This window comes from Schistocerca gregaria, chromosome 3 (genome assembly GCF_023897955.1).
Source record: "Schistocerca gregaria isolate iqSchGreg1 chromosome 3, iqSchGreg1.2, whole genome shotgun sequence".
Taxonomy (NCBI): domain Eukaryota; kingdom Metazoa; phylum Arthropoda; class Insecta; order Orthoptera; family Acrididae; genus Schistocerca; species Schistocerca gregaria.
This window is the reverse complement of record NC_064922.1, coordinates 314,785,041-314,809,762: the sequence shown is the minus strand read 5'-3', so window position 1 is coordinate 314,809,762 and position 24,722 is coordinate 314,785,041. Positions and strand designations below refer to the sequence as shown.

The window sequence follows — 24,722 nt, the reverse complement described above, 5'->3', positions numbered from 1 at the left end:
GGACGCATTTCATGGAGACGAACGCCAGCAGTGACGAGAGCAAAAGGCGCCTACAAATCCTGTCGTTGCTCCACGTACTGTTCTACGACAATTCACGAAGCAGACGCTCACGCCTTGTTGTGCTGTTTCCTTTGCGGGCAATGGGTGCAGCTGTCTTCGACGCAGGAAACATTACACGTTTAGCAGCTGTGGGGTTGGAACCCACGCCTCCGAAGTGACTGGTGCCTAAAACCAGCGCCTTAGACCGCTCGGCCACTCTACCTACACAACACGCGCGACACAGGAGCTGCGTCCTAGCCCACGACAACACACAGCAACGGCACAAAAATGAGACGTCAAAATTGGCAACGGTGGGATTCGAACCCACGCCTCCGAAGAGACTGGTGCCTAAAACCAGCGCCTTAGACCGCTCGGCCACGTTACCGTTATAGCGCCGACGACAATACGTTTCCTTTGTACTACAAAGATCACTTCGAAATGGAAATATCTCGGCAATCGCTGTAACATGTATTTCCTCTGCTCTCCCATTGGAAGCGTCTCTTTAGGCCATCCACAACAAGAAAATGCCGTGCCCGCCGTGTGGTAGCGGCGCCACTTGTCTGAAGCTGTCGTAGTTAAGGCGACAGCATCAAGAGACGTTTTCGTGCCGTGACCAGGTTTCGAACGCACGCGTCCGAAGAGACTGGTGCCTAAAACAAGCGCCTTAGATCGCTCGGCCACGCTACCTGCGCTACCTTCGGCCCCAGTGTTCCTAGCATTTGTAGAAACGGTGCACGCCACAGCTTCCTGCTCCGCTGTTCATCCAATCCGTCGCACCTCAAACAACTGCCCTTTTCGACTACAGAGAGCACCGGACGTCTGCGCCTCACGGCCGCCGGCATTACGTGTTGGCGATGAAGTGGTAGTACAAACTGCGGACTGCGGAACACGAGTGAAAAATCAAGAAAGCACTGTGATTTCGAGTACTCGTGCACTATCGTCACTGCAACGGTAGCAAGGCAAAACTTTCAAAATTTCCGTGACCAGGATTCGAACCTGGGTTATTGCGGCCACAACGCAATGTCCTAACCACTAGACGATCACGGCCACGCACGCGCCCACGGAGGCAGCTGGCTGGAGTGCAAGTGGCGATACACAGCAAAGCCTAGGCCAAGGTGGACGCCACAGCAGTGTCAGACACGGTCTCCATCACGTGTATACGAGTAAATGAACGTGCCTGCGCTGTCAGGACACTAACTAGAGTGGTTAGCTACATTCACCTCCCTGGCAGTGTCTTGCAGTCCTCCAAGCCTCTTGACTATGGGTATGTGGCTCGATAACAAGTGAATAGACGCCGCATCTCTCTCGCCGTCAGGTGTAGCCGCGAATCATACTTAACGCAGCTTTGTGCACGCGTCAGCGTAGCGTCAGTCGAGCAAAGTCGGGACAAGTCGCATAAGAGGAGCAACAAAAACTCACGTTTCCGGTACCGGGAATCGAACCCGGGCCTCCTGGGTGAGAGCCAGGTATCCTAGCCACTAGACTACACCGGATTACGACGCCAGTGCTCTTCCTGCGAACGCAGCAACCAGCCACGATTAACTGACGACAACTGTAAGAAATACACTCTTTCACGTTATAGAACGGCATCCTCTGGACGCATTTCATGGAGACGAACGCCAGCAGTGACGAGAGCAAAAGGCGCCTACAAATCCTGTCGTTGCTCCACGTACTGTTCTACGACAATTCACGAAGCAGACGCTCACGCCTTGTTGTGCTGTTTCCTTTGCGGGCAATGGGTGCAGCTGTCTTCGACGCAGGAAACATTACACGTTTAGCAGCTGTGGGGTTGGAACCCACGCCTCCGAAGTGACTGGTGCCTAAAACCAGCGCCTTAGACCGCTCGGCCACTCTACCTACACAACACGCGCGACACAGGAGCTGCGTCCTAGCCCACGACAACACACAGCAACGGCACAAAAATGAGACGTCAAAATTGGCAACGGTGGGATTCGAACCCACGCCTCCGAAGAGACTGGTGCCTAAAACCAGCGCCTTAGACCGCTCGGCCACGTTACCGTTATAGCGCCGACGACAATACGTTTCCTTTGTACTACAAAGATCACTTCGAAATGGAAATATCTCGGCAATCGCTGTAACATGTATTTCCTCTGCTCTCCCATTGGAAGCGTCTCTTTAGGCCATCCACAACAAGAAAATGCCGTGCCCGCCGTGTGGTAGCGGCGCCACTTGTCTGAAGCTGTCGTAGTTAAGGCGACAGCATCAAGAGACGTTTTCGTGCCGTGACCAGGTTTCGAACGCACGCGTCCGAAGAGACTGGTGCCTAAAACAAGCGCCTTAGATCGCTCGGCCACGCTACCTGCGCTACCTTCGGCCCCAGTGTTCCTAGCATTTGTAGAAACGGTGCACGCCACAGCTTCCTGCTCCGCTGTTCATCCAATCCGTCGCACCTCAAACAACTGCCCTTTTCGACTACAGAGAGCACCGGACGTCTGCGCCTCACGGCCGCCGGCATTACGTGTTGGCGATGAAGTGGTAGTACAAACTGCGGACTGCGGAACACGAGTGAAAAATCAAGAAAGCACTGTGATTTCGAGTACTCGTGCACTATCGTCACTGCAACGGTAGCAAGGCAAAACTTTCAAAATTTCCGTGACCAGGATTCGAACCTGGGTTATTGCGGCCACAACGCAATGTCCTAACCACTAGACGATCACGGCCACGCACGCTCCCACGGAGGCAGCTGGCTGGAGTGCAAGTGGCGATACACAGCAAAGCCTAGGCCAAGGTGGACGCCACAGCAGTGTCAGACACGGTCTCCATCACGTGTATACGAGTAAATGAACGTGCCTGCGCTGTCAGGACACTAACTAGAGTGGTTAGCTACATTCACCTCCCTGGCAGTGTCTTGCAGTCCTCCAAGCCTCTTGACTATGGGTATGTGGCTCGATAACAAGTGAATAGACGCCGCATCTCTCTCGCCGTCAGGTGTAGCCGCGAATCATACTTAACGCAGCTTTGTGCACGCGTCAGCGTAGCGTCAGTCGAGCAAAGTCGGGACAAGTCGCATAAGAGGAGCAACAAAAACTCACGTTTCCGGTACCGGGAATCGAACCCGGGCCTCCTGGGTGAGAGCCAGGTATCCTAGCCACTAGACTACACCGGATTACGACGCCAGTGCTCTTCCTGCGAACGCAGCAACCAGCCACGATTAACTGACGACAACTGTAAGAAATACACTCTTTCACGTTATAGAACGGCATCCTCTGGACGCATTTCATGGAGACGAACGCCAGCAGTGACGAGAGCAAAAGGCGCCTACAAATCCTGTCGTTGCTCCACGTACTGTTCTACGACAATTCACGAAGCAGACGCTCACGCCTTGTTGTGCTGTTTCCTTTGCGGGCAATGGGTGCAGCTGTCTTCGACGCAGGAAACATTACACGTTTAGCAGCTGTGGGGTTGGAACCCACGCCTCCGAAGTGACTGGTGCCTAAAACCAGCGCCTTAGACCGCTCGGCCACTCTACCTACACAACACGCGCGACACAGGAGCTGCGTCCTAGCCCACGACAACACACAGCAACGGCACAAAAATGAGACGTCAAAATTGGCAACGGTGGGATTCGAACCCACGCCTCCGAAGAGACTGGTGCCTAAAACCAGCGCCTTAGACCGCTCGGCCACGTTACCGTTATAGCGCCGACGACAATACGTTTCCTTTGTACTACAAAGATCACTTCGAAATGGAAATATCTCGGCAATCGCTGTAACATGTATTTCCTCTGCTCTCCCATTGGAAGCGTCTCTTTAGGCCATCCACAACAAGAAAATGCCGTGCCCGCCGTGTGGTAGCGGCGCCACTTGTCTGAAGCTGTCGTAGTTAAGGCGACAGCATCAAGAGACGTTTTCGTGCCGTGACCAGGTTTCGAACGCACGCGTCCGAAGAGACTGGTGCCTAAAACAAGCGCCTTAGATCGCTCGGCCACGCTACCTGCGCTACCTTCGGCCCCAGTGTTCCTAGCATTTGTAGAAACGGTGCACGCCACAGCTTCCTGCTCCGCTGTTCATCCAATCCGTCGCACCTCAAACAACTGCCCTTTTCGACTACAGAGAGCACCGGACGTCTGCGCCTCACGGCCGCCGGCATTACGTGTTGGCGATGAAGTGGTAGTACAAACTGCGGACTGCGGAACACGAGTGAAAAATCAAGAAAGCACTGTGATTTCGAGTACTCGTGCACTATCGTCACTGCAACGGTAGCAAGGCAAAACTTTCAAAATTTCCGTGACCAGGATTCGAACCTGGGTTATTGCGGCCACAACGCAATGTCCTAACCACTAGACGATCACGGCCACGCACGCGCCCACGGAGGCAGCTGGCTGGAGTGCAAGTGGCGATACACAGCAAAGCCTAGGCCAAGGTGGACGCCACAGCAGTGTCAGACACGGTCTCCATCACGTGTATACGAGTAAATGAACGTGCCTGCGCTGTCAGGACACTAACTAGAGTGGTTAGCTACATTCACCTCCCTGGCAGTGTCTTGCAGTCCTCCAAGCCTCTTGACTATGGGTATGTGGCTCGATAACAAGTGAATAGACGCCGCATCTCTCTCGCCGTCAGGTGTAGCCGCGAATCATACTTAACGCAGCTTTGTGCACGCGTCAGCGTAGCGTCAGTCGAGCAAAGTCGGGACAAGTCGCATAAGAGGAGCAACAAAAACTCACGTTTCCGGTACCGGGAATCGAACCCGGGCCTCCTGGGTGAGAGCCAGGTATCCTAGCCACTAGACTACACCGGATTACGACGCCAGTGCTCTTCCTGCGAACGCAGCAACCAGCCACGATTAACTGACGACAACTGTAAGAAATACACTCTTTCACGTTATAGAACGGCATCCTCTGGACGCATTTCATGGAGACGAACGCCAGCAGTGACGAGAGCAAAAGGCGCCTACAAATCCTGTCGTTGCTCCACGTACTGTTCTACGACAATTCACGAAGCAGACGCTCACGCCTTGTTGTGCTGTTTCCTTTGCGGGCAATGGGTGCAGCTGTCTTCGACGCAGGAAACATTACACGTTTAGCAGCTGTGGGGTTGGAACCCACGCCTCCGAAGTGACTGGTGCCTAAAACCAGCGCCTTAGACCGCTCGGCCACTCTACCTACACAACACGCGCGACACAGGAGCTGCGTCCTAGCCCACGACAACACACAGCAACGGCACAAAAATGAGACGTCAAAATTGGCAACGGTGGGATTCGAACCCACGCCTCCGAAGAGACTGGTGCCTAAAACCAGCGCCTTAGACCGCTCGGCCACGTTACCGTTATAGCGCCGACGACAATACGTTTCCTTTGTACTACAAAGATCACTTCGAAATGGAAATATCTCGGCAATCGCTGTAACATGTATTTCCTCTGCTCTCCCATTGGAAGCGTCTCTTTAGGCCATCCACAACAAGAAAATGCCGTGCCCGCCGTGTGGTAGCGGCGCCACTTGTCTGAAGCTGTCGTAGTTAAGGCGACAGCATCAAGAGACGTTTTCGTGCCGTGACCAGGTTTCGAACGCACGCGTCCGAAGAGACTGGTGCCTAAAACAAGCGCCTTAGATCGCTCGGCCACGCTACCTGCGCTACCTTCGGCCCCAGTGTTCCTAGCATTTGTAGAAACGGTGCACGCCACAGCTTCCTGCTCCGCTGTTCATCCAATCCGTCGCACCTCAAACAACTGCCCTTTTCGACTACAGAGAGCACCGGACGTCTGCGCCTCACGGCCGCCGGCATTACGTGTTGGCGATGAAGTGGTAGTACAAACTGCGGACTGCGGAACACGAGTGAAAAATCAAGAAAGCACTGTGATTTCGAGTACTCGTGCACTATCGTCACTGCAACGGTAGCAAGGCAAAACTTTCAAAATTTCCGTGACCAGGATTCGAACCTGGGTTATTGCGGCCACAACGCAATGTCCTAACCACTAGACGATCACGGCCACGCACGCGCCCACGGAGGCAGCTGGCTGGAGTGCAAGTGGCGATACACAGCAAAGCCTAGGCCAAGGTGGACGCCACAGCAGTGTCAGACACGGTCTCCATCACGTGTATACGAGTAAATGAACGTGCCTGCGCTGTCAGGACACTAACTAGAGTGGTTAGCTACATTCACCTCCCTGGCAGTGTCTTGCAGTCCTCCAAGCCTCTTGACTATGGGTATGTGGCTCGATAACAAGTGAATAGACGCCGCATCTCTCTCGCCGTCAGGTGTAGCCGCGAATCATACTTAACGCAGCTTTGTGCACGCGTCAGCGTAGCGTCAGTCGAGCAAAGTCGGGACAAGTCGCATAAGAGGAGCAACAAAAACTCACGTTTCCGGTACCGGGAATCGAACCCGGGCCTCCTGGGTGAGAGCCAGGTATCCTAGCCACTAGACTACACCGGATTACGACGCCAGTGCTCTTCCTGCGAACGCAGCAACCAGCCACGATTAACTGACGACAACTGTAAGAAATACACTCTTTCACGTTATAGAACGGCATCCTCTGGACGCATTTCATGGAGACGAACGCCAGCAGTGACGAGAGCAAAAGGCGCCTACAAATCCTGTCGTTGCTCCACGTACTGTTCTACGACAATTCACGAAGCAGACGCTCACGCCTTGTTGTGCTGTTTCCTTTGCGGGCAATGGGTGCAGCTGTCTTCGACGCAGGAAACATTACACGTTTAGCAGCTGTGGGGTTGGAACCCACGCCTCCGAAGTGACTGGTGCCTAAAACCAGCGCCTTAGACCGCTCGGCCACTCTACCTACACAACACGCGCGACACAGGAGCTGCGTCCTAGCCCACGACAACACACAGCAACGGCACAAAAATGAGACGTCAAAATTGGCAACGGTGGGATTCGAACCCACGCCTCCGAAGAGACTGGTGCCTAAAACCAGCGCCTTAGACCGCTCGGCCACGTTACCGTTATAGCGCCGACGACAATACGTTTCCTTTGTACTACAAAGATCACTTCGAAATGGAAATATCTCGGCAATCGCTGTAACATGTATTTCCTCTGCTCTCCCATTGGAAGCGTCTCTTTAGGCCATCCACAACAAGAAAATGCCGTGCCCGCCGTGTGGTAGCGGCGCCACTTGTCTGAAGCTGTCGTAGTTAAGGCGACAGCATCAAGAGACGTTTTCGTGCCGTGACCAGGTTTCGAACGCACGCGTCCGAAGAGACTGGTGCCTAAAACAAGCGCCTTAGATCGCTCGGCCACGCTACCTGCGCTACCTTCGGCCCCAGTGTTCCTAGCATTTGTAGAAACGGTGCACGCCACAGCTTCCTGCTCCGCTGTTCATCCAATCCGTCGCACCTCAAACAACTGCCCTTTTCGACTACAGAGAGCACCGGACGTCTGCGCCTCACGGCCGCCGGCATTACGTGTTGGCGATGAAGTGGTAGTACAAACTGCGGACTGCGGAACACGAGTGAAAAATCAAGAAAGCACTGTGATTTCGAGTACTCGTGCACTATCGTCACTGCAACGGTAGCAAGGCAAAACTTTCAAAATTTCCGTGACCAGGATTCGAACCTGGGTTATTGCGGCCACAACGCAATGTCCTAACCACTAGACGATCACGGCCACGCACGCGCCCACGGAGGCAGCTGGCTGGAGTGCAAGTGGCGATACACAGCAAAGCCTAGGCCAAGGTGGACGCCACAGCAGTGTCAGACACGGTCTCCATCACGTGTATACGAGTAAATGAACGTGCCTGCGCTGTCAGGACACTAACTAGAGTGGTTAGCTACATTCACCTCCCTGGCAGTGTCTTGCAGTCCTCCAAGCCTCTTGACTATGGGTATGTGGCTCGATAACAAGTGAATAGACGCCGCATCTCTCTCGCCGTCAGGTGTAGCCGCGAATCATACTTAACGCAGCTTTGTGCACGCGTCAGCGTAGCGTCAGTCGAGCAAAGTCGGGACAAGTCGCATAAGAGGAGCAACAAAAACTCACGTTTCCGGTACCGGGAATCGAACCCGGGCCTCCTGGGTGAGAGCCAGGTATCCTAGCCACTAGACTACACCGGATTACGACGCCAGTGCTCTTCCTGCGAACGCAGCAACCAGCCACGATTAACTGACGACAACTGTAAGAAATACACTCTTTCACGTTATAGAACGGCATCCTCTGGACGCATTTCATGGAGACGAACGCCAGCAGTGACGAGAGCAAAAGGCGCCTACAAATCCTGTCGTTGCTCCACGTACTGTTCTACGACAATTCACGAAGCAGACGCTCACGCCTTGTTGTGCTGTTTCCTTTGCGGGCAATGGGTGCAGCTGTCTTCGACGCAGGAAACATTACACGTTTAGCAGCTGTGGGGTTGGAACCCACGCCTCCGAAGTGACTGGTGCCTAAAACCAGCGCCTTAGACCGCTCGGCCACTCTACCTACACAACACGCGCGACACAGGAGCTGCGTCCTAGCCCACGACAACACACAGCAACGGCACAAAAATGAGACGTCAAAATTGGCAACGGTGGGATTCGAACCCACGCCTCCGAAGAGACTGGTGCCTAAAACCAGCGCCTTAGACCGCTCGGCCACGTTACCGTTATAGCGCCGACGACAATACGTTTCCTTTGTACTACAAAGATCACTTCGAAATGGAAATATCTCGGCAATCGCTGTAACATGTATTTCCTCTGCTCTCCCATTGGAAGCGTCTCTTTAGGCCATCCACAACAAGAAAATGCCGTGCCCGCCGTGTGGTAGCGGCGCCACTTGTCTGAAGCTGTCGTAGTTAAGGCGACAGCATCAAGAGACGTTTTCGTGCCGTGACCAGGTTTCGAACGCACGCGTCCGAAGAGACTGGTGCCTAAAACAAGCGCCTTAGATCGCTCGGCCACGCTACCTGCGCTACCTTCGGCCCCAGTGTTCCTAGCATTTGTAGAAACGGTGCACGCCACAGCTTCCTGCTCCGCTGTTCATCCAATCCGTCGCACCTCAAACAACTGCCCTTTTCGACTACAGAGAGCACCGGACGTCTGCGCCTCACGGCCGCCGGCATTACGTGTTGGCGATGAAGTGGTAGTACAAACTGCGGACTGCGGAACACGAGTGAAAAATCAAGAAAGCACTGTGATTTCGAGTACTCGTGCACTATCGTCACTGCAACGGTAGCAAGGCAAAACTTTCAAAATTTCCGTGACCAGGATTCGAACCTGGGTTATTGCGGCCACAACGCAATGTCCTAACCACTAGACGATCACGGCCACGCACGCGCCCACGGAGGCAGCTGGCTGGAGTGCAAGTGGCGATACACAGCAAAGCCTAGGCCAAGGTGGACGCCACAGCAGTGTCAGACACGGTCTCCATCACGTGTATACGAGTAAATGAACGTGCCTGCGCTGTCAGGACACTAACTAGAGTGGTTAGCTACATTCACCTCCCTGGCAGTGTCTTGCAGTCCTCCAAGCCTCTTGACTATGGGTATGTGGCTCGATAACAAGTGAATAGACGCCGCATCTCTCTCGCCGTCAGGTGTAGCCGCGAATCATACTTAACGCAGCTTTGTGCACGCGTCAGCGTAGCGTCAGTCGAGCAAAGTCGGGACAAGTCGCATAAGAGGAGCAACAAAAACTCACGTTTCCGGTACCGGGAATCGAACCCGGGCCTCCTGGGTGAGAGCCAGGTATCCTAGCCACTAGACTACACCGGATTACGACGCCAGTGCTCTTCCTGCGAACGCAGCAACCAGCCACGATTAACTGACGACAACTGTAAGAAATACACTCTTTCACGTTATAGAACGGCATCCTCTGGACGCATTTCATGGAGACGAACGCCAGCAGTGACGAGAGCAAAAGGCGCCTACAAATCCTGTCGTTGCTCCACGTACTGTTCTACGACAATTCACGAAGCAGACGCTCACGCCTTGTTGTGCTGTTTCCTTTGCGGGCAATGGGTGCAGCTGTCTTCGACGCAGGAAACATTACACGTTTAGCAGCTGTGGGGTTGGAACCCACGCCTCCGAAGTGACTGGTGCCTAAAACCAGCGCCTTAGACCGCTCGGCCACTCTACCTACACAACACGCGCGACACAGGAGCTGCGTCCTAGCCCACGACAACACACAGCAACGGCACAAAAATGAGACGTCAAAATTGGCAACGGTGGGATTCGAACCCACGCCTCCGAAGAGACTGGTGCCTAAAACCAGCGCCTTAGACCGCTCGGCCACGTTACCGTTATAGCGCCGACGACAATACGTTTCCTTTGTACTACAAAGATCACTTCGAAATGGAAATATCTCGGCAATCGCTGTAACATGTATTTCCTCTGCTCTCCCATTGGAAGCGTCTCTTTAGGCCATCCACAACAAGAAAATGCCGTGCCCGCCGTGTGGTAGCGGCGCCACTTGTCTGAAGCTGTCGTAGTTAAGGCGACAGCATCAAGAGACGTTTTCGTGCCGTGACCAGGTTTCGAACGCACGCGTCCGAAGAGACTGGTGCCTAAAACAAGCGCCTTAGATCGCTCGGCCACGCTACCTGCGCTACCTTCGGCCCCAGTGTTCCTAGCATTTGTAGAAACGGTGCACGCCACAGCTTCCTGCTCCGCTGTTCATCCAATCCGTCGCACCTCAAACAACTGCCCTTTTCGACTACAGAGAGCACCGGACGTCTGCGCCTCACGGCCGCCGGCATTACGTGTTGGCGATGAAGTGGTAGTACAAACTGCGGACTGCGGAACACGAGTGAAAAATCAAGAAAGCACTGTGATTTCGAGTACTCGTGCACTATCGTCACTGCAACGGTAGCAAGGCAAAACTTTCAAAATTTCCGTGACCAGGATTCGAACCTGGGTTATTGCGGCCACAACGCAATGTCCTAACCACTAGACGATCACGGCCACGCACGCGCCCACGGAGGCAGCTGGCTGGAGTGCAAGTGGCGATACACAGCAAAGCCTAGGCCAAGGTGGACGCCACAGCAGTGTCAGACACGGTCTCCATCACGTGTATACGAGTAAATGAACGTGCCTGCGCTGTCAGGACACTAACTAGAGTGGTTAGCTACATTCACCTCCCTGGCAGTGTCTTGCAGTCCTCCAAGCCTCTTGACTATGGGTATGTGGCTCGATAACAAGTGAATAGACGCCGCATCTCTCTCGCCGTCAGGTGTAGCCGCGAATCATACTTAACGCAGCTTTGTGCACGCGTCAGCGTAGCGTCAGTCGAGCAAAGTCGGGACAAGTCGCATAAGAGGAGCAACAAAAACTCACGTTTCCGGTACCGGGAATCGAACCCGGGCCTCCTGGGTGAGAGCCAGGTATCCTAGCCACTAGACTACACCGGATTACGACGCCAGTGCTCTTCCTGCGAACGCAGCAACCAGCCACGATTAACTGACGACAACTGTAAGAAATACACTCTTTCACGTTATAGAACGGCATCCTCTGGACGCATTTCATGGAGACGAACGCCAGCAGTGACGAGAGCAAAAGGCGCCTACAAATCCTGTCGTTGCTCCACGTACTGTTCTACGACAATTCACGAAGCAGACGCTCACGCCTTGTTGTGCTGTTTCCTTTGCGGGCAATGGGTGCAGCTGTCTTCGACGCAGGAAACATTACACGTTTAGCAGCTGTGGGGTTGGAACCCACGCCTCCGAAGTGACTGGTGCCTAAAACCAGCGCCTTAGACCGCTCGGCCACTCTACCTACACAACACGCGCGACACAGGAGCTGCGTCCTAGCCCACGACAACACACAGCAACGGCACAAAAATGAGACGTCAAAATTGGCAACGGTGGGATTCGAACCCACGCCTCCGAAGAGACTGGTGCCTAAAACCAGCGCCTTAGACCGCTCGGCCACGTTACCGTTATAGCGCCGACGACAATACGTTTCCTTTGTACTACAAAGATCACTTCGAAATGGAAATATCTCGGCAATCGCTGTAACATGTATTTCCTCTGCTCTCCCATTGGAAGCGTCTCTTTAGGCCATCCACAACAAGAAAATGCCGTGCCCGCCGTGTGGTAGCGGCGCCACTTGTCTGAAGCTGTCGTAGTTAAGGCGACAGCATCAAGAGACGTTTTCGTGCCGTGACCAGGTTTCGAACGCACGCGTCCGAAGAGACTGGTGCCTAAAACAAGCGCCTTAGATCGCTCGGCCACGCTACCTGCGCTACCTTCGGCCCCAGTGTTCCTAGCATTTGTAGAAACGGTGCACGCCACAGCTTCCTGCTCCGCTGTTCATCCAATCCGTCGCACCTCAAACAACTGCCCTTTTCGACTACAGAGAGCACCGGACGTCTGCGCCTCACGGCCGCCGGCATTACGTGTTGGCGATGAAGTGGTAGTACAAACTGCGGACTGCGGAACACGAGTGAAAAATCAAGAAAGCACTGTGATTTCGAGTACTCGTGCACTATCGTCACTGCAACGGTAGCAAGGCAAAACTTTCAAAATTTCCGTGACCAGGATTCGAACCTGGGTTATTGCGGCCACAACGCAATGTCCTAACCACTAGACGATCACGGCCACGCACGCGCCCACGGAGGCAGCTGGCTGGAGTGCAAGTGGCGATACACAGCAAAGCCTAGGCCAAGGTGGACGCCACAGCAGTGTCAGACACGGTCTCCATCACGTGTATACGAGTAAATGAACGTGCCTGCGCTGTCAGGACACTAACTAGAGTGGTTAGCTACATTCACCTCCCTGGCAGTGTCTTGCAGTCCTCCAAGCCTCTTGACTATGGGTATGTGGCTCGATAACAAGTGAATAGACGCCGCATCTCTCTCGCCGTCAGGTGTAGCCGCGAATCATACTTAACGCAGCTTTGTGCACGCGTCAGCGTAGCGTCAGTCGAGCAAAGTCGGGACAAGTCGCATAAGAGGAGCAACAAAAACTCACGTTTCCGGTACCGGGAATCGAACCCGGGCCTCCTGGGTGAGAGCCAGGTATCCTAGCCACTAGACTACACCGGATTACGACGCCAGTGCTCTTCCTGCGAACGCAGCAACCAGCCACGATTAACTGACGACAACTGTAAGAAATACACTCTTTCACGTTATAGAACGGCATCCTCTGGACGCATTTCATGGAGACGAACGCCAGCAGTGACGAGAGCAAAAGGCGCCTACAAATCCTGTCGTTGCTCCACGTACTGTTCTACGACAATTCACGAAGCAGACGCTCACGCCTTGTTGTGCTGTTTCCTTTGCGGGCAATGGGTGCAGCTGTCTTCGACGCAGGAAACATTACACGTTTAGCAGCTGTGGGGTTGGAACCCACGCCTCCGAAGTGACTGGTGCCTAAAACCAGCGCCTTAGACCGCTCGGCCACTCTACCTACACAACACGCGCGACACAGGAGCTGCGTCCTAGCCCACGACAACACACAGCAACGGCACAAAAATGAGACGTCAAAATTGGCAACGGTGGGATTCGAACCCACGCCTCCGAAGAGACTGGTGCCTAAAACCAGCGCCTTAGACCGCTCGGCCACGTTACCGTTATAGCGCCGACGACAATACGTTTCCTTTGTACTACAAAGATCACTTCGAAATGGAAATATCTCGGCAATCGCTGTAACATGTATTTCCTCTGCTCTCCCATTGGAAGCGTCTCTTTAGGCCATCCACAACAAGAAAATGCCGTGCCCGCCGTGTGGTAGCGGCGCCACTTGTCTGAAGCTGTCGTAGTTAAGGCGACAGCATCAAGAGACGTTTTCGTGCCGTGACCAGGTTTCGAACGCACGCGTCCGAAGAGACTGGTGCCTAAAACAAGCGCCTTAGATCGCTCGGCCACGCTACCTGCGCTACCTTCGGCCCCAGTGTTCCTAGCATTTGTAGAAACGGTGCACGCCACAGCTTCCTGCTCCGCTGTTCATCCAATCCGTCGCACCTCAAACAACTGCCCTTTTCGACTACAGAGAGCACCGGACGTCTGCGCCTCACGGCCGCCGGCATTACGTGTTGGCGATGAAGTGGTAGTACAAACTGCGGACTGCGGAACACGAGTGAAAAATCAAGAAAGCACTGTGATTTCGAGTACTCGTGCACTATCGTCACTGCAACGGTAGCAAGGCAAAACTTTCAAAATTTCCGTGACCAGGATTCGAACCTGGGTTATTGCGGCCACAACGCAATGTCCTAACCACTAGACGATCACGGCCACGCACGCGCCCACGGAGGCAGCTGGCTGGAGTGCAAGTGGCGATACACAGCAAAGCCTAGGCCAAGGTGGACGCCACAGCAGTGTCAGACACGGTCTCCATCACGTGTATACGAGTAAATGAACGTGCCTGCGCTGTCAGGACACTAACTAGAGTGGTTAGCTACATTCACCTCCCTGGCAGTGTCTTGCAGTCCTCCAAGCCTCTTGACTATGGGTATGTGGCTCGATAACAAGTGAATAGACGCCGCATCTCTCTCGCCGTCAGGTGTAGCCGCGAATCATACTTAACGCAGCTTTGTGCACGCGTCAGCGTAGCGTCAGTCGAGCAAAGTCGGGACAAGTCGCATAAGAGGAGCAACAAAAACTCACGTTTCCGGTACCGGGAATCGAACCCGGGCCTCCTGGGTGAGAGCCAGGTATCCTAGCCACTAGACTACACCGGATTACGACGCCAGTGCTCTTCCTGCGAACGCAGCAACCAGCCACGATTAACTGACGACAACTGTAAGAAATACACTCTTTCACGTTATAGAACGGCATCCTCTGGACGCATTTCATGGAGACGAACGCCAGCAGTGACGAGAGCAAAAGGCGCCTACAAATCCTGTCGTTGCTCCACGTACTGTTCTACGACAATTCACGAAGCAGACGCTCACGCCTTGTTGTGCTGTTTCCTTTGCGGGCAATGGGTGCAGCTGTCTTCGACGCAGGAAACATTACACGTTTAGCAGCTGTGGGGTTGGAACCCACGCCTCCGAAGTGACTGGTGCCTAAAACCAGCGCCTTAGACCGCTCGGCCACTCTACCTACACAACACGCGCGACACAGGAGCTGCGTCCTAGCCCACGACAACACACAGCAACGGCACAAAAATGAGACGTCAAAATTGGCAACGGTGGGATTCGAACCCACGCCTCCGAAGAGACTGGTGCCTAAAACCAGCGCCTTAGACCGCTCGGCCACGTTACCGTTATAGCGCCGACGACAATACGTTTCCTTTGTACTACAAAGATCACTTCGAAATGGAAATATCTCGGCAATCGCTGTAACATGTATTTCCTCTGCTCTCCCATTGGAAGCGTCTCTTTAGGCCATCCACAACAAGAAAATGCCGTGCCCGCCGTGTGGTAGCGGCGCCACTTGTCTGAAGCTGTCGTAGTTAAGGCGACAGCATCAAGAGACGTTTTCGTGCCGTGACCAGGTTTCGAACGCACGCGTCCGAAGAGACTGGTGCCTAAAACAAGCGCCTTAGATCGCTCGGCCACGCTACCTGCGCTACCTTCGGCCCCAGTGTTCCTAGCATTTGTAGAAACGGTGCACGCCACAGCTTCCTGCTCCGCTGTTCATCCAATCCGTCGCACCTCAAACAACTGCCCTTTTCGACTACAGAGAGCACCGGACGTCTGCGCCTCACGGCCGCCGGCATTACGTGTTGGCGATGAAGTGGTAGTACAAACTGCGGACTGCGGAACACGAGTGAAAAATCAAGAAAGCACTGTGATTTCGAGTACTCGTGCACTATCGTCACTGCAACGGTAGCAAGGCAAAACTTTCAAAATTTCCGTGACCAGGATTCGAACCTGGGTTATTGCGGCCACAACGCAATGTCCTAACCACTAGACGATCACGGCCACGCACGCGCCCACGGAGGCAGCTGGCTGGAGTGCAAGTGGCGATACACAGCAAAGCCTAGGCCAAGGTGGACGCCACAGCAGTGTCAGACACGGTCTCCATCACGTGTATACGAGTAAATGAACGTGCCTGCGCTGTCAGGACACTAACTAGAGTGGTTAGCTACATTCACCTCCCTGGCAGTGTCTTGCAGTCCTCCAAGCCTCTTGACTATGGGTATGTGGCTCGATAACAAGTGAATAGACGCCGCATCTCTCTCGCCGTCAGGTGTAGCCGCGAATCATACTTAACGCAGCTTTGTGCACGCGTCAGCGTAGCGTCAGTCGAGCAAAGTCGGGACAAGTCGCATAAGAGGAGCAACAAAAACTCACGTTTCCGGTACCGGGAATCGAACCCGGGCCTCCTGGGTGAGAGCCAGGTATCCTAGCCACTAGACTACACCGGATTACGACGCCAGTGCTCTTCCTGCGAACGCAGCAACCAGCCACGATTAACTGACGACAACTGTAAGAAATACACTCTTTCACGTTATAGAACGGCATCCTCTGGACGCATTTCATGGAGACGAACGCCAGCAGTGACGAGAGCAAAAGGCGCCTACAAATCCTGTCGTTGCTCCACGTACTGTTCTACGACAATTCACGAAGCAGACGCTCACGCCTTGTTGTGCTGTTTCCTTTGCGGGCAATGGGTGCAGCTGTCTTCGACGCAGGAAACATTACACGTTTAGCAGCTGTGGGGTTGGAACCCACGCCTCCGAAGTGACTGGTGCCTAAAACCAGCGCCTTAGACCGCTCGGCCACTCTACCTACACAACACGCGCGACACAGGAGCTGCGTCCTAGCCCACGACAACACACAGCAACGGCACAAAAATGAGACGTCAAAATTGGCAACGGTGGGATTCGAACCCACGCCTCCGAAGAGACTGGTGCCTAAAACCAGCGCCTTAGACCGCTCGGCCACGTTACCGTTATAGCGCCGACGACAATACGTTTCCTTTGTACTACAAAGATCACTTCGAAATGGAAATATCTCGGCAATCGCTGTAACATGTATTTCCTCTGCTCTCCCATTGGAAGCGTCTCTTTAGGCCATCCACAACAAGAAAATGCCGTGCCCGCCGTGTGGTAGCGGCGCCACTTGTCTGAAGCTGTCGTAGTTAAGGCGACAGCATCAAGAGACGTTTTCGTGCCGTGACCAGGTTTCGAACGCACGCGTCCGAAGAGACTGGTGCCTAAAACAAGCGCCTTAGATCGCTCGGCCACGCTACCTGCGCTACCTTCGGCCCCAGTGTTCCTAGCATTTGTAGAAACGGTGCACGCCACAGCTTCCTGCTCCGCTGTTCATCCAATCCGTCGCACCTCAAACAACTGCCCTTTTCGACTACAGAGAGCACCGGACGTCTGCGCCTCACGGCCGCCGGCATTACGTGTTGGCGATGAAGTGGTAGTACAAACTGCGGACTGCGGAACACGAGTGAAAAATCAAGAAAGCACTGTGATTTCGAGTACTCGTGCACTATCGTCACTGCAACGGTAGCAAGGCAAAACTTTCAAAATTTCCGTGACCAGGATTCGAACCTGGGTTATTGCGGCCACAACGCAATGTCCTAACCACTAGACGATCACGGCCACGCACGCGCCCACGGAGGCAGCTGGCTGGAGTGCAAGTGGCGATACACAGCAAAGCCTAGGCCAAGGTGGACGCCACAGCAGTGTCAGACACGGTCTCCATCACGTGTATACGAGTAAATGAACGTGCCTGCGCTGTCAGGACACTAACTAGAGTGGTTAGCTACATTCACCTCCCTGGCAGTGTCTTGCAGTCCTCCAAGCCTCTTGACTATGGGTATGTGGCTCGATAACAAGTGAATAGACGCCGCATCTCTCTCGCCGTCAGGTGTAGCCGCGAATCATACTTAACGCAGCTTTGTGCACGCGTCAGCGTAGCGTCAGTCGAGCAAAGTCGGGACAAGTCGCATAAGAGGAGCAACAAAAACTCACGTTTCCGGTACCGGGAATCGAACCCGGGCCTCCTGGGTGAGAGCCAGGTATCCTAGCCACTAGACTACACCGGATTACGACGCCAGTGCTCTTCCTGCGAACGCAGCAACCAGCCACGATTAACTGACGACAACTGTAAGAAATACACTCTTTCACGTTATAGAACGGCATCCTCTGGACGCATTTCATGGAGACGAACGCCAGCAGTGACGAGAGCAAAAGGCGCCTACAAATCCTGTCGTTGCTCCACGTACTGTTCTACGACAATTCACGAAGCAGACGCTCACGCCTTGTTGTGCTGTTTCCTTTGCGGGCAATGGGTGCAGCTGTCTTCGACGCAGGAAACATTACACGTTTAGCAGCTGTGGGGTTGGAACCCACGCCTCCGAAGTGACTGGTGCCTAAAACCAGCGCCTTAGACCGCTCGGCCACTCTACCTACACAACACATGCGACACAGGAGCTGCGTCCTAGCCCACGACAACACACAGCAACGGCACAAAAATGAGACGTCAAAATTGGCAACGGTGGGATTCGAACCCACGCCTCCGAAGAGACTGGTGCCTAAAACCAGCGCCTTAGACCGCTCGGCCACGTTACCGTTATAGCGCCGACGACAATACGTTTCCTTTGTACTACAAAGATCACTTCGAAATGGAAATATCTCGGCAATCGCTGTAACATGTATTTCCTCTGCTCTCCCATTGGAAGCGTCTCTTTAGGCCATCCACAACAAGAAAATGCCGTGCCCGCCGTGTGGTAGCGGCGCCACTTGTCTGAAGCTGTCGTAGTTAAGGCGACAGCATCAAGAGACGTTTTCGTGCCGTGACCAGGTTTCGAACGCACGCGTCCGAAGAGACTGGTGCCTAAAACAAGCGCCTTAGATCGCTCGGCCACGCTACCTGCGCTACCTTCGGCCCCAGTGTTCCTAGCATTTGTAGAAACGGTGCACGCCACAGCTTCCTGCTCCGCTGTTCATCCAATCCGTCGCACCTCAAACAACTGCCCTTTTCGACTACAGAGAGCACCGGACGTCTGCGCCTCACGGCCGCCGGCATTACGTGTTGGCGATGAAGTGGTAGTACAAACTGCGGACTGCGGAACACGAGTGAAAAATCAAGAAAGCACTGTGATTTCGAGTACTCGTGCACTATCGTCACTGCAACGGTAGCAAGGCAAAACTTTCAAAATTTCCGTGACCAGGATTCGAACCTGGGTTATTGCGGCCACAACGCAATGTCCTAACCACTAGACGATCACGGCCACGCACGCGCCCACGGAGGCAGCTGGCTGGAGTGCAAGTGGCGATACACAGCAAAGCCTAGGCCAAGGTGGACGCCACAGCAGTGTCAGACACGGTCTCCATCACGTGTATACGAGTAAATGAACGTGCCTGCGCTGTCAGGACACTAACTAGAGTGGTTAGCTACATTCACCTCCCTGGCAGTGTCTTGCAGTCCTCCAAGCCTCTTGACTATGGGTATGTGGCTCGATAACAAGTGAATAGACGCCGCATCTCTCTCGCCGTCAGGTGTAGCCGCGAATCATACTTAACGCAGCTTTGTGCACGCGTCAGCGTAGCGTCAGTCGAGCAAAGTCGGGACAAGTCGCATAAGAGGAGCAACAAAAACTCACGTTTCCGGTACCGGGAATCGAACCCGGGCCTCCTGGATGAGAGCCAGGTATCCTAGCCACTAGACTACACCGGATTACGACGCCACTGCTCTTCCTGCGAACGCAGCAACCAGCCACGATTAACTGACGACAACTGTAAGAAATACACTCTTTCACGTTATAGAACGGCATCCTCTGGACGCATTTCATGGAGACGAACGCCAGCAGTGACGAGAGCAAAAGGCGCCTACAAATCCTGTCGTTGCTCCACGTACTGTTCTACGACAATTCACGAAGCAGACGCTCACGCCTTGTTGTGCTGTTTCCTTTGCGGGCAATGGGTGCAGCTGTCTTCGACGCAGGAAACATTACACGTTTAGCAGCTGTGGGGTTGGAACCCACGCCTCCGAAGTGACTGGTGCCTAAAACCAGCGCCTTAGACCGCTCGGCCACTCTACCTACACAACACGCGCGACACAGGAGCTGCGTCCTAGCCCACGACAACACACAGCAACGGCACAAAAATGAGACGTCAAAATTGGCAACGGTGGGATTCGAACCCACGCCTCCGAAGAGACTGGTGCCTAAAACCAGCGCCTTAGACCGCTCGGCCACGTTACCGTTATAGCGCCGACGACAATACGTTTCCTTTGTACTACAAAGATCACTTCGAAATGGAAATATCTCGGCAATCGCTGTAACATGTATTTCCTCTGCTCTCCCATTGGAAGCGTCTCTTTAGGCCATCCACAACAAGAAAATGCCGTGCCCGCCGTGTGGTAGCGGCGCCACTTGTCTGAAGCTGTCGTAGTTAAGGCGACAGCATCAAGAGACGTTTTCGTGCCGTGACCAGGTTTCGAACGCACGCGTCCGAAGAGACTGGTGCCTAAAACAAGCGCCTTAGATCGCTCGGCCACGCTACCTGCGCTACCTTCGGCCCCAGTGTTCCTAGCATTTGTAGAAACGGTGCACGCCACAGCTTCCTGCTCCGCTGTTCATCCAATCCGTCGCACCTCAAACAACTGCCCTTTTCGACTACAGAGAGCACCGGACGTCTGCGCCTCACGGCCGCCGGCATTACGTGTTGGCGATGAAGTGGTAGTACAAACTGCGGACTGCGGAACACGAGTGAAAAATCAAGAAAGCACTGTGATTTCGAGTACTCGTGCACTATCGTCACTGCAACGGTAGCAAGGCAAAACTTTCAAAATTTCCGTGACCAGGATTCGAACCTGGGTTATTGCGGCCACAACGCAATGTCCTAACCACTAGACGATCACGGCCACGCACGCGCCCACGGAGGCAGCTGGCTGGAGTGCAAGTGGCGATACACAGCAAAGCCTAGGCCAAGGTGGACGCCACAGCAGTGTCAGACACGGTCTCCATCACGTGTATACGAGTAAATGAACGTGCCTGCGCTGTCAGGACACTAACTAGAGTGGTTAGCTACATTCACCTCCCTGGCAGTGTCTTGCAGTCCTCCAAGCCTCTTGACTATGGGTATGTGGCTCGATAACAAGTGAATAGACGCCGCATCTCTCTCGCCGTCAGGTGTAGCCGCGAATCATACTTAACGCAGCTTTGTGCACGCGTCAGCGTAGCGTCAGTCGAGCAAAGTCGGGACAAGTCGCATAAGAGGAGCAACAAAAACTCACGTTTCCGGTACCGGGAATCGAACCCGGGCCTCCTGGGTGAGAGCCAGGTATCCTAGCCACTAGACTACACCGGATTACGACGCCAGTGCTCTTCCTGCGAACGCAGCAACCAGCCACGATTAACTGACGACAACTGTAAGAAATACACTCTTTCACGTTATAGAACGGCATCCTCTGGACGCATTTCATGGAGACGAACGCCAGCAGTGACGAGAGCAAAAGGCGCCTACAAATCCTGTCGTTGCTCCACGTACTGTTCTACGACAATTCACGAAGCAGACGCTCACGCCTTGTTGTGCTGTTTCCTTTGCGGGCAATGGGTGCAGCTGTCTTCGACGCAGGAAACATTACACGTTTAGCAGCTGTGGGGTTGGAACCCACGCCTCCGAAGTGACTGGTGCCTAAAACCAGCGCCTTAGACCGCTCGGCCACTCTACCTACACAACACGCGCGACACAGGAGCTGCGTCCTAGCCCACGACAACACACAGCAACGGCACAAAAATGAGACGTCAAAATTGGCAACGGTGGGATTCGAACCCACGCCTCCGAAGAGACTGGTGCCTAAAACCAGCGCCTTAGACCGCTCGGCCACGTTACCGTTATAGCGCCGACGACAATACGTTTCCTTTGTACTACAAAGATCACTTCGAAATGGAAATATCTCGGCAATCGCTGTAACATGTATTTCCTCTGCTCTCCCATTGGAAGCGTCTCTTTAGGCCATCCACAACAAGAAAATGCCGTGCCCGCCGTGTGGTAGCGGCGCCACTTGTCTGAAGCTGTCGTAGTTAAGGCGACAGCATCAAGAGACGTTTTCGTGCCGTGACCAGGTTTCGAACGCACGCGTCCGAAGAGACTGGTGCCTAAAACAAGCGCCTTAGATCGCTCGGCCACGCTACCTGCGCTACCTTCGGCCCCAGTGTTCCTAGCATTTGTAGAAACGGTGCACGCCACAGCTTCCTGCTCCGCTGTTCATCCAATCCGTCGCACCTCAAACAACTGCCCTTTTCGACTACAGAGAGCACCGGACGTCTGCGCCTCACGGCCGCCGGCATTACGTGTTGGCGATGAAGTGGTAGTACAAACTGCGGACTGCGGAACACGAGTGAAAAATCAAGAAAGCACTGTGATTTCGAGTACTCGTGCACTATCGTCACTGCAACGGTAGCAAGGCAAAACTTTCAAAATTTCCGTGACCAGGATTCGAACCTGGGTTATTGCGGCCACAACGCAATGTCCTAACCACTAGACGATCACGGCCACGCACGCGCCCACGGAGGCAGCTGGCTGGAGTGCAAGTGGCGATACACAGCAAAGCCTAGGCCAAGGTGGACGCCACAGCAGTGTCAGACACGGTCTCCATCACGTGTATACGAGTAAATGAACGTGCCTGCGCTGTCAGGACACTAACTAGAGTGGTTAGCTACATTCACCTCCCTGGCAGTGTCTTGCAGTCCTCCAAGCCTCTTGACTATGGGTATGTGGCTCGATAACAAGTGAATAGACGCCGCATCTCTCTCGCCGTCAGGTGTAGCCGCGAATCATACTTAACGCAGCTTTGTGCACGCGTCAGCGTAGCGTCAGTCGAGCAAAGTCGGGACAAGTCGCATAAGAGGAGCAACGAAAACTCACGTTTCCGGTACCGGGAATCGAACCCGGGCCTCCTGGGTGAGAGCCAGGTATCCTAGCCACTAGACTACACCGGATTACGACGCCAGTGCTCTTCCTGCGAACGCAGCAACCAGCCACGATTAACTGACGACAACTGTAAGAAATACACTCTTTCACGTTATAGAACGGCATCCTCTGGACGCATTTCATGGAGACGAACGCCAGCAGTGACGAGAGCAAAAGGCGCCTACAAATCCTGTCGTTGCTCCACGTACTGTTCTACGACAATTCACGAAGCAGACGCTCACGCCTTGTTGTGCTGTTTCCTTTGCGGGCAATGGGTGCAGCTGTCTTCGACGCAGGAAACATTACACGTTTAGCAGCTGTGGGGTTGGAACCCACGCCTCCGAAGTGACTGGTGCCTAAAACCAGCGCCTTAGACCGCTCGGCCACTCTACCTACACAACACGCGCGACACAGGAGCTGCGTCCTAGCCCACGACAACACACAGCAACGGCACAAAAATGAGACGTCAAAATTGGCAACGGTGGGATTCGAACCCACGCCTCCGAAGAGACTGGTGCCTAAAACCAGCGCCTTAGACCGCTCGGCCACGTTACCGTTATAGCGCCGACGACAATACGTTTCCTTTGTACTACAAAGATCACTTCGAAATGGAAATATCTCGGCAATCGCTGTAACATGTATTTCCTCTGCTCTCCCATTGGAAGCGTCTCTTTAGGCCATCCACAACAAGAAAATGCCGTGCCCGCCGTGTGGTAGCGGCGCCACTTGTCTGAAGCTGTCGTAGTTAAGGCGACAGCATCAAGAGACGTTTTCGTGCCGTGACCAGGTTTCGAACGCACGCGTCCGAAGAGACTGGTGCCTAAAACAAGCGCCTTAGATCGCTCGGCCACGCTACCTGCGCTACCTTCGGCCCCAGTGTTCCTAGCATTTGTAGAAACGGTGCACGCCACAGCTTCCTGCTCCGCTGTTCATCCAATCCGTCGCACCTCAAACAACTGCCCTTTTCGACTACAGAGAGCACCGGACGTCTGCGCCTCACGGCCGCCGGCATTACGTGTTGGCGATGAAGTGGTAGTACAAACTGCGGACTGCGGAACACGAGTGAAAAATCAAGAAAGCACTGTGATTTCGAGTACTCGTGCACTATCGTCACTGCAACGGTAGCAAGGCAAAACTTTCAAAATTTCCGTGACCAGGATTCGAACCTGGGTTATTGCGGCCACAACGCAATGTCCTAACCACTAGACGATCACGGCCACGCACGCGCCCACGGAGGCAGCTGGCTGGAGTGCAAGTGGCGATACACAGCAAAGCCTAGGCCAAGGTGGACGCCACAGCAGTGTCAGACACGGTCTCCATCACGTGTATACGAGTAAATGAACGTGCCTGCGCTGTCAGGACACTAACTAGAGTGGTTAGCTACATTCACCTCCCTGGCAGTGTCTTGCAGTCCTCCAAGCCTCTTGACTATGGGTATGTGGCTCGATAACAAGTGAATAGACGCCGCATCTCTCTCGCCGTCAGGTGTAGCCGCGAATCATACTTAACGCAGCTTTGTGCACGCGTCAGCGTAGCGTCAGTCGAGCAAAGTCGGGACAAGTCGCATAAGAGGAGCAACGAAAACTCACGTTTCCGGTACCGGGAATCGAACCCGGGCCTCCTGGGTGAGAGCCAGGTATCCTAGCCACTAGACTACACCGGATTACGACGCCAGTGCTCTTCCTGCGAACGCAGCAACCAGCCACGATTAACTGACGACAACTGTAAGAAATACACTCTTTCACGTTATAGAACGGCATCCTCTGGACGCATTTCATGGAGACGAACGCCAGCAGTGACGAGAGCAAAAGGCGCCTACAAATCCTGTCGTTGCTCCACGTACTGTTCTACGACAATTCACGAAGCAGACGCTCACGCCTTGTTGTGCTGTTTCCTTTGCGGGCAATGGGTGCAGCTGTCTTCGACGCAGGAAACATTACACGTTTAGCAGCTGTGGGGTTGGAACCCACGCCTCCG

General features: G+C 54.0%; 45 non-coding genes across 45 annotated transcripts; all 45 read right to left on the bottom strand.

The window, feature by feature from the left end:
- Window positions 1-342: 342 nt before the first annotated feature.
- Window positions 343-424, bottom strand: Trnal-uag (transfer RNA leucine (anticodon UAG)). Its single transcript has one exon. It is a non-coding gene; the product is annotated as a tRNA-Leu (tRNA).
- Window positions 425-1,014: 590 nt separating this feature from the next.
- On the bottom strand, window positions 1,015-1,086 carry Trnah-gug (transfer RNA histidin (anticodon GUG)). The gene has a single exon. It is a non-coding gene; the product is annotated as a tRNA-His (tRNA).
- Window positions 1,087-1,460: 374 nt separating this feature from the next.
- On the bottom strand, window positions 1,461-1,532 carry Trnae-cuc (transfer RNA glutamic acid (anticodon CUC)). Its single transcript has one exon. It is a non-coding gene; the product is annotated as a tRNA-Glu (tRNA).
- A 444-nt stretch (window positions 1,533-1,976) lies between these two features.
- On the bottom strand, window positions 1,977-2,058 carry Trnal-uag (transfer RNA leucine (anticodon UAG)). The gene has a single exon. It is a non-coding gene; the product is annotated as a tRNA-Leu (tRNA).
- Window positions 2,059-2,648: 590 nt separating this feature from the next.
- On the bottom strand, window positions 2,649-2,720 carry Trnah-gug (transfer RNA histidin (anticodon GUG)). The gene has a single exon. It is a non-coding gene; the product is annotated as a tRNA-His (tRNA).
- Window positions 2,721-3,094: 374 nt separating this feature from the next.
- Trnae-cuc (transfer RNA glutamic acid (anticodon CUC)) lies at window positions 3,095-3,166 on the bottom strand. The gene has a single exon. It is a non-coding gene; the product is annotated as a tRNA-Glu (tRNA).
- A 444-nt stretch (window positions 3,167-3,610) lies between these two features.
- Trnal-uag (transfer RNA leucine (anticodon UAG)) lies at window positions 3,611-3,692 on the bottom strand. Its single transcript has one exon. It is a non-coding gene; the product is annotated as a tRNA-Leu (tRNA).
- A 590-nt stretch (window positions 3,693-4,282) lies between these two features.
- Window positions 4,283-4,354, bottom strand: Trnah-gug (transfer RNA histidin (anticodon GUG)). The gene has a single exon. It is a non-coding gene; the product is annotated as a tRNA-His (tRNA).
- A 374-nt stretch (window positions 4,355-4,728) lies between these two features.
- On the bottom strand, window positions 4,729-4,800 carry Trnae-cuc (transfer RNA glutamic acid (anticodon CUC)). The gene has a single exon. It is a non-coding gene; the product is annotated as a tRNA-Glu (tRNA).
- Window positions 4,801-5,244: 444 nt separating this feature from the next.
- Trnal-uag (transfer RNA leucine (anticodon UAG)) lies at window positions 5,245-5,326 on the bottom strand. The gene has a single exon. It is a non-coding gene; the product is annotated as a tRNA-Leu (tRNA).
- A 590-nt stretch (window positions 5,327-5,916) lies between these two features.
- Trnah-gug (transfer RNA histidin (anticodon GUG)) lies at window positions 5,917-5,988 on the bottom strand. Its single transcript has one exon. It is a non-coding gene; the product is annotated as a tRNA-His (tRNA).
- Window positions 5,989-6,362: 374 nt separating this feature from the next.
- On the bottom strand, window positions 6,363-6,434 carry Trnae-cuc (transfer RNA glutamic acid (anticodon CUC)). The gene has a single exon. It is a non-coding gene; the product is annotated as a tRNA-Glu (tRNA).
- A 444-nt stretch (window positions 6,435-6,878) lies between these two features.
- On the bottom strand, window positions 6,879-6,960 carry Trnal-uag (transfer RNA leucine (anticodon UAG)). Its single transcript has one exon. It is a non-coding gene; the product is annotated as a tRNA-Leu (tRNA).
- A 590-nt stretch (window positions 6,961-7,550) lies between these two features.
- On the bottom strand, window positions 7,551-7,622 carry Trnah-gug (transfer RNA histidin (anticodon GUG)). The gene has a single exon. It is a non-coding gene; the product is annotated as a tRNA-His (tRNA).
- Window positions 7,623-7,996: 374 nt separating this feature from the next.
- Trnae-cuc (transfer RNA glutamic acid (anticodon CUC)) lies at window positions 7,997-8,068 on the bottom strand. Its single transcript has one exon. It is a non-coding gene; the product is annotated as a tRNA-Glu (tRNA).
- Window positions 8,069-8,512: 444 nt separating this feature from the next.
- Window positions 8,513-8,594, bottom strand: Trnal-uag (transfer RNA leucine (anticodon UAG)). Its single transcript has one exon. It is a non-coding gene; the product is annotated as a tRNA-Leu (tRNA).
- A 590-nt stretch (window positions 8,595-9,184) lies between these two features.
- Trnah-gug (transfer RNA histidin (anticodon GUG)) lies at window positions 9,185-9,256 on the bottom strand. Its single transcript has one exon. It is a non-coding gene; the product is annotated as a tRNA-His (tRNA).
- Window positions 9,257-9,630: 374 nt separating this feature from the next.
- Trnae-cuc (transfer RNA glutamic acid (anticodon CUC)) lies at window positions 9,631-9,702 on the bottom strand. Its single transcript has one exon. It is a non-coding gene; the product is annotated as a tRNA-Glu (tRNA).
- A 444-nt stretch (window positions 9,703-10,146) lies between these two features.
- On the bottom strand, window positions 10,147-10,228 carry Trnal-uag (transfer RNA leucine (anticodon UAG)). Its single transcript has one exon. It is a non-coding gene; the product is annotated as a tRNA-Leu (tRNA).
- Window positions 10,229-10,818: 590 nt separating this feature from the next.
- Window positions 10,819-10,890, bottom strand: Trnah-gug (transfer RNA histidin (anticodon GUG)). Its single transcript has one exon. It is a non-coding gene; the product is annotated as a tRNA-His (tRNA).
- A 374-nt stretch (window positions 10,891-11,264) lies between these two features.
- On the bottom strand, window positions 11,265-11,336 carry Trnae-cuc (transfer RNA glutamic acid (anticodon CUC)). The gene has a single exon. It is a non-coding gene; the product is annotated as a tRNA-Glu (tRNA).
- Window positions 11,337-11,780: 444 nt separating this feature from the next.
- On the bottom strand, window positions 11,781-11,862 carry Trnal-uag (transfer RNA leucine (anticodon UAG)). Its single transcript has one exon. It is a non-coding gene; the product is annotated as a tRNA-Leu (tRNA).
- A 590-nt stretch (window positions 11,863-12,452) lies between these two features.
- On the bottom strand, window positions 12,453-12,524 carry Trnah-gug (transfer RNA histidin (anticodon GUG)). Its single transcript has one exon. It is a non-coding gene; the product is annotated as a tRNA-His (tRNA).
- A 374-nt stretch (window positions 12,525-12,898) lies between these two features.
- Window positions 12,899-12,970, bottom strand: Trnae-cuc (transfer RNA glutamic acid (anticodon CUC)). The gene has a single exon. It is a non-coding gene; the product is annotated as a tRNA-Glu (tRNA).
- Window positions 12,971-13,414: 444 nt separating this feature from the next.
- Trnal-uag (transfer RNA leucine (anticodon UAG)) lies at window positions 13,415-13,496 on the bottom strand. The gene has a single exon. It is a non-coding gene; the product is annotated as a tRNA-Leu (tRNA).
- Window positions 13,497-14,086: 590 nt separating this feature from the next.
- On the bottom strand, window positions 14,087-14,158 carry Trnah-gug (transfer RNA histidin (anticodon GUG)). The gene has a single exon. It is a non-coding gene; the product is annotated as a tRNA-His (tRNA).
- A 374-nt stretch (window positions 14,159-14,532) lies between these two features.
- Trnae-cuc (transfer RNA glutamic acid (anticodon CUC)) lies at window positions 14,533-14,604 on the bottom strand. Its single transcript has one exon. It is a non-coding gene; the product is annotated as a tRNA-Glu (tRNA).
- A 444-nt stretch (window positions 14,605-15,048) lies between these two features.
- On the bottom strand, window positions 15,049-15,130 carry Trnal-uag (transfer RNA leucine (anticodon UAG)). The gene has a single exon. It is a non-coding gene; the product is annotated as a tRNA-Leu (tRNA).
- A 590-nt stretch (window positions 15,131-15,720) lies between these two features.
- Window positions 15,721-15,792, bottom strand: Trnah-gug (transfer RNA histidin (anticodon GUG)). The gene has a single exon. It is a non-coding gene; the product is annotated as a tRNA-His (tRNA).
- A 374-nt stretch (window positions 15,793-16,166) lies between these two features.
- On the bottom strand, window positions 16,167-16,238 carry Trnae-cuc (transfer RNA glutamic acid (anticodon CUC)). The gene has a single exon. It is a non-coding gene; the product is annotated as a tRNA-Glu (tRNA).
- A 444-nt stretch (window positions 16,239-16,682) lies between these two features.
- Trnal-uag (transfer RNA leucine (anticodon UAG)) lies at window positions 16,683-16,764 on the bottom strand. The gene has a single exon. It is a non-coding gene; the product is annotated as a tRNA-Leu (tRNA).
- A 590-nt stretch (window positions 16,765-17,354) lies between these two features.
- On the bottom strand, window positions 17,355-17,426 carry Trnah-gug (transfer RNA histidin (anticodon GUG)). The gene has a single exon. It is a non-coding gene; the product is annotated as a tRNA-His (tRNA).
- A 374-nt stretch (window positions 17,427-17,800) lies between these two features.
- On the bottom strand, window positions 17,801-17,872 carry Trnae-cuc (transfer RNA glutamic acid (anticodon CUC)). The gene has a single exon. It is a non-coding gene; the product is annotated as a tRNA-Glu (tRNA).
- A 444-nt stretch (window positions 17,873-18,316) lies between these two features.
- Window positions 18,317-18,398, bottom strand: Trnal-uag (transfer RNA leucine (anticodon UAG)). The gene has a single exon. It is a non-coding gene; the product is annotated as a tRNA-Leu (tRNA).
- Window positions 18,399-18,988: 590 nt separating this feature from the next.
- On the bottom strand, window positions 18,989-19,060 carry Trnah-gug (transfer RNA histidin (anticodon GUG)). The gene has a single exon. It is a non-coding gene; the product is annotated as a tRNA-His (tRNA).
- A 374-nt stretch (window positions 19,061-19,434) lies between these two features.
- Window positions 19,435-19,506, bottom strand: Trnae-cuc (transfer RNA glutamic acid (anticodon CUC)). The gene has a single exon. It is a non-coding gene; the product is annotated as a tRNA-Glu (tRNA).
- Window positions 19,507-19,950: 444 nt separating this feature from the next.
- Trnal-uag (transfer RNA leucine (anticodon UAG)) lies at window positions 19,951-20,032 on the bottom strand. The gene has a single exon. It is a non-coding gene; the product is annotated as a tRNA-Leu (tRNA).
- Window positions 20,033-20,622: 590 nt separating this feature from the next.
- Trnah-gug (transfer RNA histidin (anticodon GUG)) lies at window positions 20,623-20,694 on the bottom strand. The gene has a single exon. It is a non-coding gene; the product is annotated as a tRNA-His (tRNA).
- A 374-nt stretch (window positions 20,695-21,068) lies between these two features.
- Trnae-cuc (transfer RNA glutamic acid (anticodon CUC)) lies at window positions 21,069-21,140 on the bottom strand. Its single transcript has one exon. It is a non-coding gene; the product is annotated as a tRNA-Glu (tRNA).
- A 444-nt stretch (window positions 21,141-21,584) lies between these two features.
- Trnal-uag (transfer RNA leucine (anticodon UAG)) lies at window positions 21,585-21,666 on the bottom strand. Its single transcript has one exon. It is a non-coding gene; the product is annotated as a tRNA-Leu (tRNA).
- Window positions 21,667-22,256: 590 nt separating this feature from the next.
- On the bottom strand, window positions 22,257-22,328 carry Trnah-gug (transfer RNA histidin (anticodon GUG)). Its single transcript has one exon. It is a non-coding gene; the product is annotated as a tRNA-His (tRNA).
- Window positions 22,329-22,702: 374 nt separating this feature from the next.
- Trnae-cuc (transfer RNA glutamic acid (anticodon CUC)) lies at window positions 22,703-22,774 on the bottom strand. The gene has a single exon. It is a non-coding gene; the product is annotated as a tRNA-Glu (tRNA).
- Window positions 22,775-23,218: 444 nt separating this feature from the next.
- On the bottom strand, window positions 23,219-23,300 carry Trnal-uag (transfer RNA leucine (anticodon UAG)). Its single transcript has one exon. It is a non-coding gene; the product is annotated as a tRNA-Leu (tRNA).
- Window positions 23,301-23,890: 590 nt separating this feature from the next.
- On the bottom strand, window positions 23,891-23,962 carry Trnah-gug (transfer RNA histidin (anticodon GUG)). The gene has a single exon. It is a non-coding gene; the product is annotated as a tRNA-His (tRNA).
- A 374-nt stretch (window positions 23,963-24,336) lies between these two features.
- Trnae-cuc (transfer RNA glutamic acid (anticodon CUC)) lies at window positions 24,337-24,408 on the bottom strand. Its single transcript has one exon. It is a non-coding gene; the product is annotated as a tRNA-Glu (tRNA).
- Between the last annotated feature and the right edge of the window lie 314 nt (window positions 24,409-24,722).